Source organism: Marmota marmota, unplaced genomic scaffold (assembly GCF_001458135.2).
Source record: "Marmota marmota marmota unplaced genomic scaffold, marMar, whole genome shotgun sequence".
In the NCBI taxonomy this organism is placed as follows: domain Eukaryota; kingdom Metazoa; phylum Chordata; class Mammalia; order Rodentia; family Sciuridae; genus Marmota; species Marmota marmota.
The window spans coordinates 53,321,937-53,335,900 of record NW_026000174.1 but is presented as its reverse complement, the minus strand read 5'-3'; the positions used below and the strand labels follow the sequence as shown (position 1 = coordinate 53,335,900).

General features: G+C 41.3%; 1 protein-coding gene across 2 annotated transcripts in view; it reads right to left on the bottom strand.

The window, feature by feature from the left end:
- Positions 1-13,964, bottom strand: part of Ext2 (exostosin glycosyltransferase 2) — a 145,498-nt gene that overhangs the window by 76,857 nt on the left and 54,677 nt on the right. The window lies entirely within an intron of this gene.

Sequence of the window (13,964 nt, the reverse complement as noted above, 5' to 3'; positions counted from 1 at the left end):
ATTCTTGGTCCACATCCATTTTCTTTCAGAGCTTGGTATATGTTGATCCAGGATCTCCTGGCTTTGAGGGTCTGGATTGAAAAAATCTGCTGAGATCTGAACTAGTCTCCCCCTATATGTGATCCAATTTCTTTCTCTTGTGGCCTTTAAGATTCTATCCTTATTCTGTATGCTAGGCATTTTCATTATAATGTGCCTTGATGTATATTTATTGTAATTTTGTACATTTGGTATCCTATCTCTTGTATTTGATTTTTTTTAATTTAATTTTTTGAGCATGATATGAGAGATTTCTGTATCTTACAGTTTATATTTGATTTTCCAATTTATTTTTCATGTTTGGGAAATTTTCTGATATTATTTCATTGAAGAGATTGTGCATTCCTTTGATTTGAATCTCCTTCCTCTATCCTGATAAAACTTAGATTTTAATGCTATCCCATAATTCTTGGGTGTTCTATTCATGTTTTCTTACCATCTTCACTGTGTGGTTAACTTTATTTTCCAGATTGTATATTTTGTCTTCATTATCTAACATTCTGTCTTCCAAGTGATCTAGTCTGTTGGTGATTCTTTCTATTGAGTTTTTTATTTCATTTATTGTTTCCTTCATTTCAAGGATTTCTGATTTTTTTTTCAGAATCTCTTTCTTGAAGTAATCTTTTGCTACCTGTATTTGCTCTCTTATCTCTTTGTTGGAGTGATAAATTTTTGCCTGTATTTGCTCACTTGTGTCATTCTTTAATTTGGAGATCATTTTAATTATGTACATTCTGAACTCCTTCTCTGACATTTCATCAACTGTGCTGTCAATGGATTCTAACACTGTATTATCTTGGTTTGTTTCGGGCACTTTCTTCCCTGTTTTTTCATGTTGTATATGTGTCTTCCTTTCTTGCAATGAGGATCTGAGGTTTTCAGTTTCTACCCTATCTTATAGTGTCCCTGCAGATGACCTGTACCTCACCTTGGTGTTGGGCTTCTAGACCCTGGCTGGTGTCCCACCATAAATGCTACTGTAACTAAAAGTGGTGGTGGCAATAGTGGAGGTAACTCAAGATAGCAGTGGGGGTGTCCCAAGATAGATGCAACCACTTTCAGAGATGGGGCTGAAAGGTTGGGCTGCCTGTTCAGAGATGTAGCTGCCTCCAGGCCCCATTTATTGTCCCAAGGTGGAGGATACCTGCGTGGGGAGGGCTACGGTGATGACTGCAGTCTCCCAAGATGGAGGTGGGCTAGGCCTGTGCTCCAGCATGAGTCTGCTGGTTGGTAGGGTGGTCCTGGGGCAGGGCCTGAGCTCTGGCATGGGTCAGGTGGTTGGTGGGACAGTCCTCATGTAATTGGTTTTTAATATTTTATCCTCTCCAATCATCTTTAGCTTCTAATTACATATAGCCTGTATTGATATGACTGGGTTTAAGTGTCTGATCACTCCATTTATTTGCTCTTCTATTCTTTGTTCCTTCATTTTTCTTTTCTCACCTTTAAAACTAACTAAATACACACACACACACACACACACACACACACACACACACATATATATATATAATTACTCCATATTTTTCTTATTTATTAGTTTGCTGGTTATTTAGTCTTTCATGATTCTTTCAGTAGCTATCCTAACAAAGTATCGTTAGTCTATTTTATTATATCTTAAATTAGATTAATGATACTTTTTTATTATATCTTAAATAAGCAATTTTACAGCTTACCAAACAATGCAAAAACTCTCTTCCATCTTCTGTATCAATGTCAAATATTTTTTACTCACATATTTTAAATCCTACAAAACCTTATTATTGTTGTCAAAAGTAAATTCATATTTATCATATATTTCCATTTCTTTTCTTCATGCATATAAGCTTCCATCTCAAATTACCTTCCTGTTACCTCAAGATCTTATTTTGTTATTTCCTTTGCTGCAGATCAGCTGGTGACAAATTCTCTCAGTTTTTACAGGTTTAAAAACTTTTTAAAAATCCAATTAAATTTGGAAGGATATTTTTGTTGGGTAAAGAATTCTAGTTAGACACTCATTGTCTTTCAAGATATAACTCCACTGTCTTCTGGCTTAACGCACATTTTTACTGATACTGAGGTTGACTAGGGTACCTTTGAAGATAATATGCCTTCCTGCTGACTACAATTAAGCTTTTCTCTGTCTTTGGCTTATATAGTTCAACTAAGATGTGCCTAGATGCGGTTTTTGGAATTTTTCCTGAGAATTGTGATTCAGTGTTTTTCACTGATTTTAGAAAACTCTCTGCAAATAATCTTTAAATACTGCTTCATTCACTCTCTCTTCCTCTTCTGCGACTTCAAGTACACATGTGTGAAACATAGTTCACAGTGTTTTTACTGTGTCCACATGTCTCTTATTCTCTTCTCTTTGTTTCCATCTGGGTGTTTTCTAACTTTCCTTCTAATTAAAAAAAAATTTTACCTTCTCTTTGGTGTCCAACCTGCTAATAACCCCACATTTTGAATTCTTAACTTCAAATCCTGTATTTTTCAATTCTACTTGACCTTTTTGAGGGGGGCAGAGATCAAACCCAGAGCCTCATGAATCTACAAATATACTCTATCATTAAGTTACACCCCAAGCTAGACCTTTTTAAAGTAGATCTTATAACTTATTCATATTTTCTTCTTCTATGTTCTTGAACACAGTCAGTTAATGACTAATAACTTCAATATCTGAATCACTTGTTGGTCTCTTTCTACTGTCTGTTTTTTCTCTTCAGTTTTGTCATCTGATTTCAACTTCTGGCATGTTTTTAATTTTTTTTTTTAAATATTTATTTTTTAGTTTTAGGTGGACACAATATCTTTATTTTCTTTTATGTGGTGCTGAGGATCGAACCCAGTGCCTCACGCATGCCAGGCAAGCACTCTACCACTTGAGCCACAACCCGAGTCCCATGTTTTAATTCTTTATTGGATGTCAGGCATGCTCTTGAACAACTGTAGAGGTTTTGGATGACCTGGGTTATTTTCCTCCTAAAAGTCTGGCATATTCTCATGGCAGGCCCAGAGAACGCAGTAAGAGCCCTTTAATGCCCTCAAGAGGCAGTTTCCAGCCACGTCACAGTTAGCTTATTCTAGCTCTTCTTTACTCCAAATGTGTGACCCTCCTGGGCCTCCACCTGAAGGCCAGGGTATTTACCACGACACCTCTCCCTTGTCAGGCCTTGAACACCAACTTTATCTCACAGTGCTCTGCATGGATGCTGGATTACCTGCCCTGCTCATTAGCTCCCAACTGCCACTTTCCACAGGGCTCCTGGGTCTCTCTCAGGTCATATGTACTTGGGAAGTAGCAAACACCTGGAGGGAAGGCTGCATGCACATGTTTCGCTTTCTTCCCTTGAGGTTCTGTCTTCTCTTGGATTTTTGTCCCTGAAACCCCAGATACTTTGGTAGCCCCTAATTGAGACCACTAAGCCCCAAGGCACTGGTGCCTGCTGCTGTAATTCCATACTCTGGCTCCCTCAAGCCCACAACTGCACAGGCTATCTCCAATGCCTCCAAACAGTGCTTCGTCTATTCTGAAAAGCACAGCTTTGTTCTCAATTTTTGTCAAGCATGTTACTCCATTATCAGCTATTCTGCTGTGGACCAATACAGCCTTCTGAAAGAAGACAGTTCTTACCAAGCAGAGGTTCATCTCAGTCCCTAATAGAAGCAAACGAGCTGTCCAGTTTCAGTCACGTCTTTAATTCCACTGAAACCAGAGGCTAAGCAACTTATGTAAGGGCATGGACACATGAAAACTTAACCTCGGGAACAGGAAGGTCAGCCAAAAGAGGTGCAGGAAAGAGACATTTTCTAATTAAACCTGCCAGTTTGAGTTCTTTTTCTTTGGTGAGTGTTCTACCATGAGTCAAGCGCCAATGCTACCTTCTGAGTTATGTGAGTGCTGTTCTTTTAATAAGGAAGAGGCAAAGCATCACAACAAGGATCTCCTGTCCAAGGAAAAGCTGAAGTGCAGACTGAGCCAAGAGCATCTGGCTTACTGCCGCTGTCCTGCAGCTGCCATCTGGGTACAGCTGGCTGTCTGGCACTGCCACCTGGAGAAGCCCTTATCACTGCAACGGTGTTCCTACTTTAGTTAACGTTGCTGCTTCTTTCCCATCAACCAAGCAAAATGTTTACATTTCATGAGACTTGAGAGAATCTATCTCATCTGTGACAGAGATAACTGGTCCCCTCAAATACCATCTTCCTTCCTAGGAAAGCCTCAGCACTGAGAGCTTTTCTATTCAGGTAGGTCCTACCACAGGCTGCTTGAGAATGGCTTCCTTTGAAAATTGCCTTCTGTGGTTTTCAGGTGGTCACTCTTCTCTTTTCAGCTAGATCATGAGTTCCTTGAGTATAAAAACTGGCCTTTCTTTCTTTTTTTTTTAAAGAGAGAGAGAGAGAGAGAGAGAGAGAGAGAGAGAGAGAGAGAATTTTTTTAATATTTATTTTTTTTTAGTTTTTTTCGGCAGACACAACATCGTTGTTTGTATGTGGTGCTGAGGATTGAACCCGGGCTGCACGCATGCCAGGCGAGCACGCTACCACTTGAGCCACATCCCAGCCCCTTTCTTTCTTTTTTTAAACTAATATCCTTGCAAATGTTAGAGCTTACCTGCTGCAAAGCGTAAACTGTTATACCCATGATCTCATCTACTCTTTATAGCCATCTTGTTACTTATTTGGGGCAGACTCAAGCTTCATCTTATATGTGAGGAAACTAGATACAAAGATGTTAAGTTGCAGAATCAAAATTCTAACCCATGATTCCTAACTCTCAATTCCAACCTCTTCCCATCCCATTCTGGAGTATGAGGAGTACCAACACAGGGGAGATTTAAGGAAATGATCTTTTCCAAGCAGTGTAAAACCTAATAACAAGCCTGAGCCCATGCATAAACACACATATATCCTGAATACTTGTCTTCCTTTCTACTCAATTGGGTCCATTATCGTATTTTTAAAATAATTTAAATTGGATTCAATTAAACCACACCCAAGCATCCCCAAAGCTTTATGTCCCCAGGTGATCCACTGCAGAGCAGCTTTGGGGATTAACAGAAAACAGAGAATTGGTAGCAGGTCTACCCAGAATACCAGCCAAAGGTACAATTGTGGAACACAGCTTTTAATTCAAGATGTCTCAAATCATCTCTCCCTGTCCACAAATGGCAAGTCACATGGAAAGGAAGCAGGTGCTGCCAACAATCACAGCTCAAATGTCTCAGCCTGAGCGTAAGTGAGTTTCTTGGGCCTAATTGTTTCTGCAGGAGCACTGTGACACCTTAAAGTACTCAAAAGGCGTGATAATTCACAGGCCCTGCAGGGCCCGTGTCAGCTACTTGACCACTGAGAGGAAGGAGTTGAGTCTTCAGCTATGCTGGCAATGTGCCACAGCACCTCTGTTCTCATGGAGCAAAGAAATGACTATGCTCCCCGGTCCCCCCAAAACACGACCAGATTTCTATCTGTCTAAAATGTGTAAGTGAGGGCTGTTCCACAGCTACACACCTTCCCAGCCACTGGAAGACCAGGCAGCTACTCAGCTGAAGTGTTTGTCACACATGAGCAGGTCACAGCACACGACCTGGAACAAGGCCTTTAACCTTTCTTGGTTAAACTGTCAGCACTGTGGTTTTCAAACATGCAGACTCACAGCAGAAGGCCTTCGACAGAGAAATGCCTAGAGGGCAGGGACTTACTGGCTTAAAACTATCATACCAAACAGGAACTCCAAAGTGAAATCATGATTTCAGTCTGAATATCAATTAAATGAGATTAGTATCTTAATTTTCAGGAATGAAAACCCAATGAGATTTGAGTGACAAACATTTGAGAGGAGACAGTGCTAAGGTAGAAGGGACCCCTGTGAGGAAGCACTGTGCACAGTTCATGCTCCTAAGCCTGGCGGTGTCCTCTGCAGCTGTTGGGTGGAGACGCAGCATCTCAGGAGCTGTGGAGACTCACTGAGGAAGTCTGCAGAGCCTCTCCTCAGCTGGTGCAGGACTAGCGACCAGCGGACGACAGCCCCCCAACACACCCAGCCTGAGCCGTGGGGTCTCTTGCACTTACGTGACAATACATTCAACACTTGCAGCATGTCCAGAGTGAGAAGGATGGAGGGAAGAGGGGAGCTGGTATGAATCCCAATTCCTGAGGACAGTGGGGAAGCCCAAGTAGTCAGATGAGACTCAGAAACAGCAAGCACACACAGAGGGGTGGGCCAGCGCTTCACGCTGAAGGTGTAGCAGTCAATGACACGTGCCTTCTAGCTTGACACGAAGATGCCAAGGAAGTGGATAGTCCCCTCTGGAACCCGAGCGGGAATACCTCTGCTCCACTCACTTGCTCACTCCAGAATTCAGCATTAGCACAGCACCCAGTTAAAGAGCAGGCAGCTGAACATCGGTCCAGTAGAGCCTTCCACCCTGCGGCAGGGGAGGCGGTATCAGGGAACCCCTGCCCCATCACACGCCTTGCAAGAAGGCAACTCACCTTCAGGGTTGAGGGGCAGGACACCCTCCCTCCAATGCCAGGCAAAGGTAGACCAGGTGTCGAGTTGGGGGGGAGCAATTGCCACCTGCCAAGAGGGATGAGCAGGAACACCAGCCCGGGTCAGGATCCTGCACTGACACAGCAAGGGCAGGAAACCCCCAGCCCAAGACCCCCCAAAGATGAAAGGCGGTACGAGTTGCCAGAGGAAGGAGCAGGAGCACTGAGAAGGCACCTTTCTGGAGGCTCTAGCACAAAGGCCCAGGATAGAGGCTGGACCAGAGAACCAAGAATCCCACTGTCCCACTGTGTGCCAAGCACCAAGGGCAAGCAATAGTTCAGTCCATCACTGCGGAGGGGGCAGGAGTGTGGAGAAAGATAGCGCCTGCAGTGGAAGCTGAGGGCCAGGTGAGCATTTGGAAACGCAGGGGTGTGGACGCACAAGGCGGCAGCAGCTGGCCACGATCCATCTGACATCTGTGGTGTGCAAAGTGCCCAAACCCACTTGCTGTGTTTCTGAGTAGGCTGAGCCAGCCTTCCACACGAATGGCCTGAGAAGTTGGCCCATTTCTGAACATATTTACCTTAGACTCTTTTGTTTTCTCATACAATGTCCATGATTCAACCAAATTTATCAAAAACAAAACAAAAGAAAGAAAGCAACCTTCTGTCATCAAATAACAGCTGCCAACAGAACTAGACCTCAAAATGATCAAGATGTTGGATATTAGAGGAACTTTAAAATGACTCTAATTAATATGTTTAAGGATCTAGTGAAAAAGGCAGAAAACTGCATAAGCAAATGAGAATTTTCAAGAGATGGGAAACACAGTAGTCAAATGAAAAGTGAAAAACATAATATCACAAATGAAGAATTACTTCAACAGGCTTGTGAGTACCCTCAACACAGAAGAGGAAAGAAAGCGTGAACTTGAATAGAACAATGGCAACTATCCAAACTGAAACAGAAATTTGTAGGAAAAAAGAGTAAAATAAAATAGATATACAGATTCAATGCAATATCTTTCAAAATACTAATGACCACAGAAATAGGGGGGAAAAAACCCTAAAATTCATATAAAATCACAGTAGACCCAAAATAGCCAAAGCACCCTTGAGCAAAAAACAAAACAAAACAAAAAAAAAAAAAAACGTGGAGGAGACACAATATCTACTTCAAAACACTCTACAAAATTGTAGTGATGGGGCTGGGGGTGTGGCTTAGCGGTAGAGTGCTCGCCTAGCACATGCAAGGTGCTGGGTTCAATCCTCAGCACCACATAAAAATAAATAAATAAAATAAAGATACTGTGTTCAACTACAACTAAAAAAATAAACAAACAAACAAACTGCAGTGATCAAAATAGCATGGTATCAACACATGGGTCCATGCAACAGACCAGACTGTCCAGAAATGAGTCCATGCATTTAGAGCCAACGGATTTCAGCAAAGATATCAATACCACACACGAAAAGTGGACAGCCTCTTCAATTAATGATGCTAGGAAAACAGGATATCCTCATGCAGAAGAAGGAAACTGGACCCCCTATCTTTCATCATACAGAAAAATGGATTAAAGCAGTAATTAAAAGACGTGCAACTATGAGGAAAAAACACAGGGGAAATATTTCATTACATTTTTGGATAAGACTTCAAAAGCACAGGCAACCAAAGCAAAACAGACAAATGAGATTATATCAATCTAAAGACTTCTGCACAGTGAAGGGAGTCATCAACACAGTGAAGAGATGACCACAGAACGGAAGAAGACATTTGCCACCTATGCATCTGATAAGGGGACAATACCCAGGTTATATAAAGAACTGAAGACTGTGGCAAAAAAACTCAAATAATTCAGTTTAAAAATGGGCAGAAGACTCGACTAGACAAACGGTAGTTGTACAGCACTTGCATAGCGTGTGTGAGATTCTGAGTTTGATTTGATCCCCAGCACTGGGAGGAAAAAAAGAAAGTGCATACAAATGGCCAACAGGTTTATGAAAAAAGTTCAACATCAGTAATTATCAGGGAAATGCAAACTGAGACTCTGATGAGATATCGCCTCACACTGTTAGAATGGCTATTACCAAAAAGACAAAAAAAATGGCCGGCACAGAGGTACACACCTGTAATCCTGGCAGCTCAGGAGGCTGAGGCAGGAGGATCTCAAGTTCAAAGCCAGTCTCAGCAACTTAGTGAGGCCCTAAGCAACTCAGTGAGATCCTGTCTCAAAATAAAAAATAAAAAGCCTCTGGGGATGTGGCTCAGTGATGAAGCACCTCTGGGTTCAATCCCCAGTACACCCTCCTCTCACCACCAAATAAATAAATATATGGTAGTAAGGATGTAGAAAAGGGAAATTCTAACACTCTGTTGGGACTGTAAATTAGTACGGTCATTACGGACAACACTATAGGGATCCTCAAAAAATTAAAAATGGAATCCCAATACTGGGTACATATCCAGAGGAAAGGAAATCAGCATGTCCAAAGGATACCAGAACTCCCGTGCTCACTGCAGCCTGGTTCACAGTAGCCAAGTCGTGGAAGTCAGGCATTCAACCTACGTGTCCATCATCAACAGACAAATGTGGTTTAGAACTATGGTATATATACACAAGGGAATACTAAACAGATAAAAAAAAATAATGAAATCCTGTCATTTGAGACAATATGAATGACCTGGAGGACACTATGTTAAGTGAAAAAGCCAGGCAAATACTACACGATCTCACTCATATGTGAATGTAAAAAAGCGGATCTCACGGAAGAAAAGAGTAGAACAGTGGTCACCAGAGACTGTGGGGGAGGGGAGGAGTGCACAGACAGAGGTGGGTCAATGGGTAGGAAGTCAGAGTTGGGAAGAGTTATTTCGGGTATTCCATTGAAGCAAGATGACCACAGCTAACATATTCTATATTTCAAAATAGCTAAAGAGAGGATTTGAATGTTCTCATTATAAAGAAATGATAAATGTTTGAGATAGTAGATAATTCAGTCATTTGTTTGAGGTGATAGTTCAGGTGTGTGATTTGATCATTACACAATCATGTGTATCGAAACACATTTATATGCATGATTAACATATGCCAATTAAATAAAATAAGACTAAAGGCAAAAACCAAACAGAGTATCCTAGGACTATATGAGAATATCAAACACCCTAAATACTCATAGTTGGGAGCCCAGAAGAGAAGAGAAAGGGGGGTGGAAACAAGGCAACAGATATATTTAAAGGACAGCTGCTAAGGCGTTTCCAAAATTAAAGAGATTCAAGAACCTCAGAGATTCAATAAAGCTTTCGCCTCTCCCTCCAGAAGTTCAGAATGCTGCACTATTAAAAATGCCGAAGTACCTTCTCCCTCTGAGCAAGCAGGAGATTCAAGAAAGCTGCAGTACAGGAAACTTTCTCTTAACACACCAACCCTGACAGACCATTTATTTCAGGTGAAGGGCTGGAAAATATTTCCACGCTTCATGGATTTATTTTCCAAAGCTGTGTTTAAGGGTGAACCTGAAAACCTCCAAAAGGCTTCTAAGCCTTTCCAAACATGTGTACCAGGGGCCCCGTATCTCCTTTCCTTTTGTATAGCTCCAAGCCTCCCAGGCGTCCCAAGGCCTCGCCGCCGCTTCTCTCCTCACCACCAATCGTAAAGTGAGGGTACAGGAGAAGGGAGCCCACCTGCCACCCTTCCCCACAGCCTTACAACAGACCAGAGGCCCCAGGGCTGGCCTCTAATAATCTTTATCTGACAGTGGGAAAAACTCCAAGGTGAGGTCAACTGATGATCCAGGCATCCTCACTTCTAGTGGAGAGTCACTATACCAAGGTCTTTTTAGTTGTTCCTTCTTTTGCTGCTCCATTGTCATGGACACGAGAGTCACATGACAGCTTACTTCAAATCAGAGAGGGAACAACAACAAAGCCCCTCACAGGCACTTCCGCTGCAGGTGCTCTGTAAAGGGAGTTCAGGGACATGGGTGCAGCTTTACTCAGGGACCCCAGAACAAGCTACAAGCAGAATTCACCTTCCTAAAAATAAAAAGGGATTTCTGAAGCAAGAAAGATTAATGTACCTGGGTTCTATCAGAATACCAGCTTTTTCTTTAAGAAAATATTTATTTTGCTAATTTTGCTATATTAGAAAGTCTTGTGGGAGCACTTTTGATTCACTTTCTATTTCTGGAGCTATTTACCTGCTCCCTCCGCCTGCACCCTCCCTAAAGCCTTTGATCCACCTGAAGCCTCCACACTTCCATCACCTGGTTCAGTTTTCCCAGCCCCTCAACTTCACCTCTAACTTGAACACAGTACTTTAGGAACTCACCTGTTTGACACTCACTGGAATTTACAAGGCCACAGCCTCTGATTCACACAAGAGTAGCAGAGTTCCTCTCATAACTTTTTGATAGGTGTAACTATTTTTTTTTTCTCTGTCATGTAAAGTTGTAACTGCTTTCCTTTCAACATTTTATTTTGCAATAGTTTTAGATTGAAAGAACAGCTGCAGCGGTGGTACAGAGTTCCCAAACACCCCTCAGCCAGCTTGCCCTACTGTTGATGTCTCATATCACCGTGATGCGAGGGTCGCAAGTAAAAGGTTAACGCTGGTACAGTTCTTTTTTTTTCAAAGAGAGAGAGAGAGAGAGAGAGAGAGAGAATTTTTTAATATTTATTTTTTAGTTTTTGGCGGACACGACATCTTTGTTTGAATGTGGTGCTGAGGATCGAACCCAGGCCGCACGCATGCCAGGCGAGTGTGCTACTGCTTGAGCCACATCCCCAGCCCCCAGTTCTTGTAACTACTTTTTCTTCTCCAGATTTCCCCAGTTTTCTTCTAAGGTCCTTTATCTGTTCCAAGAATCCAGGACTCCACAGTGATTTATTTGTCATTGACCGTTTCTTAGCCTCTCCTTGTCCTTCAAGACCTTGATTGACACTGATGCATAGCACTGGTCAGGAATTTTATGGGATGTTTCTCCATTTGGGGTTGTCTGTTGTTTTCTCTTGTGATATTGATGATATGGATTTCGGAGTATAGGTCAGAGGTAATGTACCCTTCTCTTCCCGTGGTGTCAGGGACGCGTGCTGTCCACATGACTTACTAGTGATGTTGACCCTGCTCAAAGGGTCACAGTGGGATCTGCCACTGTAAAGTTACTCTTGAGCCCATGCCACATGCTAGTCCTTAGAAGCAAGTCACTGTGGTCAGTTCACATGGATGAGGAGGTAGTAAAGCTCCACCTCCTGGAGGAAGGAGTATCAAAGAATCCAGCACACCATTTTCAGTGTACTTTGAAAGGATTAAAAATTCTGAATCTGTATTCATTGAACATTACAATTTTTAACCTTCTTATACACATACAATATGGCATCCCACTAAAATCCTTAACTCTATAGGGAATGTGGCTAGGGGAAAAAATGGATGTTTTCTTATAACAACTTTGCTCAAATTAAAAAATCTGACATTTGCCTTAAATGTTAAGTTGAAGTCTGATAACATATCTCATCTGTTTAAGAGAAAAATATACAGCCACTTTTTAGAGTTCTTTGTTGTTGTTGTTGTTTTTAGTTGTATATGGACACAATGTCTTCTTATTTTTATGTGGTGCTGAGGATCGAACACAATGCCTAGGCATACTAGGCAAGTGCTCAAACACTGAGCTACAACTCCAGCCCTATAGCCACTTTTTAGGTTTAAAATCTCAGAGATGAAATCTGAGCCCTCAAATACTTCTGAAATTCCTTCTAGTTCCATACTTTACTCAGTTATCTGCATAGAATTACTGTAGAGAAATATAAGTAAATGTCCAATTTGATAGTATGGAAAAGAATAAAACAAATTTAAGAAAATTAGAAGTAATAAATGAATATGAAAACAGAAAAAAGGAATATGAAAATAAATCCAAGCATTTTTGGCTATGAATAGAACTCTAAAGAATCAGCCGAAAAATCTATCAAAATCTATGAAAGCTAATAAGGAAGTAGTCAGCTACAGATGATTGTTTTACATAAATTAAACAAAAACCCTTACACCCCAGCTGAAGCAGTGAGACTTTACACACACACACACACACACACACACACACACACACGTTGGCAGCAGAGTTTGTTCTCGCAGCCCAGGTCTCCTGCAGTCCTGGTGTAGACTATTAGTGGTCTCCATTAATCATCTATTACCTCCTTTATCTTTGCTAACAAAATCCATTTAAAATACTAAATTCCCAGCTCTCCTTGAGTGATGGGTGACAATGTGATACGACACTGGTCAGTGAGGTGTCCTCCCTGGATGTGTGAGCATTCCTAAACAAGCAGTCAGCCTCTTCCTTCTTTCCCTTGCCCTCACTTCTGTCTGCCGAGAAGGCAGATGTGGCTGGCTGCAGGTGAAGCAGGTGCACTGTGACTGAGACAAGGACCAACATGAAGGTGACAAGAGCAGAAATAGAAAAAGCCAGGTTCCCTAATGTCATCGATCAGTCACCACACCTGCCCTGGACTACCCACCTCCAGGCTGCTCTCAAGGTGAGACAGATAGACCCGTATTTCCTTAAGCCACAGCTAGTAGAGATTTCTTTTATAGTCAGTTAAATCTCCTCCTGATACTGTCCTCATACGTGAAGGCCATAATATGGACTTCATTTCCTGAAATACAAAAGCAATCAATTTTGCTGGTGATATGATTAACTGCAAAACTCCACAGAATCAGCCAACAATATGCAAGGTAATCCTAGAATCAAGGAAGTGAGTGATTAAAAAATTTACTTAATAAAATCAATAGCAATATTCCACTTCTGTTAAGTTACAGAAGGTCAAAAAAATCCCATAAACCATTTCACAACAAGAAAACACTGAACAAAATAAAAATCTGAATTTTCTTTAAAGTTGAACAGTTTGTATCCTGCAATTGTGCTATATGTGTATTCACATATTGGTTCAGTAGTGTTTGCAGACTTCTTCGGCTTTTTTGAGTACACAATCACATCATCTTCAGATGGAAAGTCTGACTTTTTCTTTTCTAATTTTTTGTGGTTTTTCTTTCTCTTTTTTTCCCCTAGTACACTACTAAATACAAGATCCCAATCTCTGAGAAAAGTGTTCAATGTTTCACCATTATGTATGGTGCTAGCTATAACATTTTTGTAAACATACTTCATCAAATTGCAGAAGTTCCTTTCTAATCCTCTTTTAGCTGAGACGTTTTCTCAATAATTGCTGATAAATTTTATCAAGTGATTTTCCTACATTTATAAGATGGGTTTTCCCCTTATGTTGTTAATGTAGTAATCTGCATTGATTAAATTTGCTGAATGTTAACCATCCTTGAATTCCTGGTTCATGTAGTAATGATACCTTATGTCCCTTTTTACATCCTCTGCATTATTTTGTTTAGGCCTTTTGCATCTATGTTAATATGGCATAGCTGCTTGACACCACTGATTAGAAGACACAT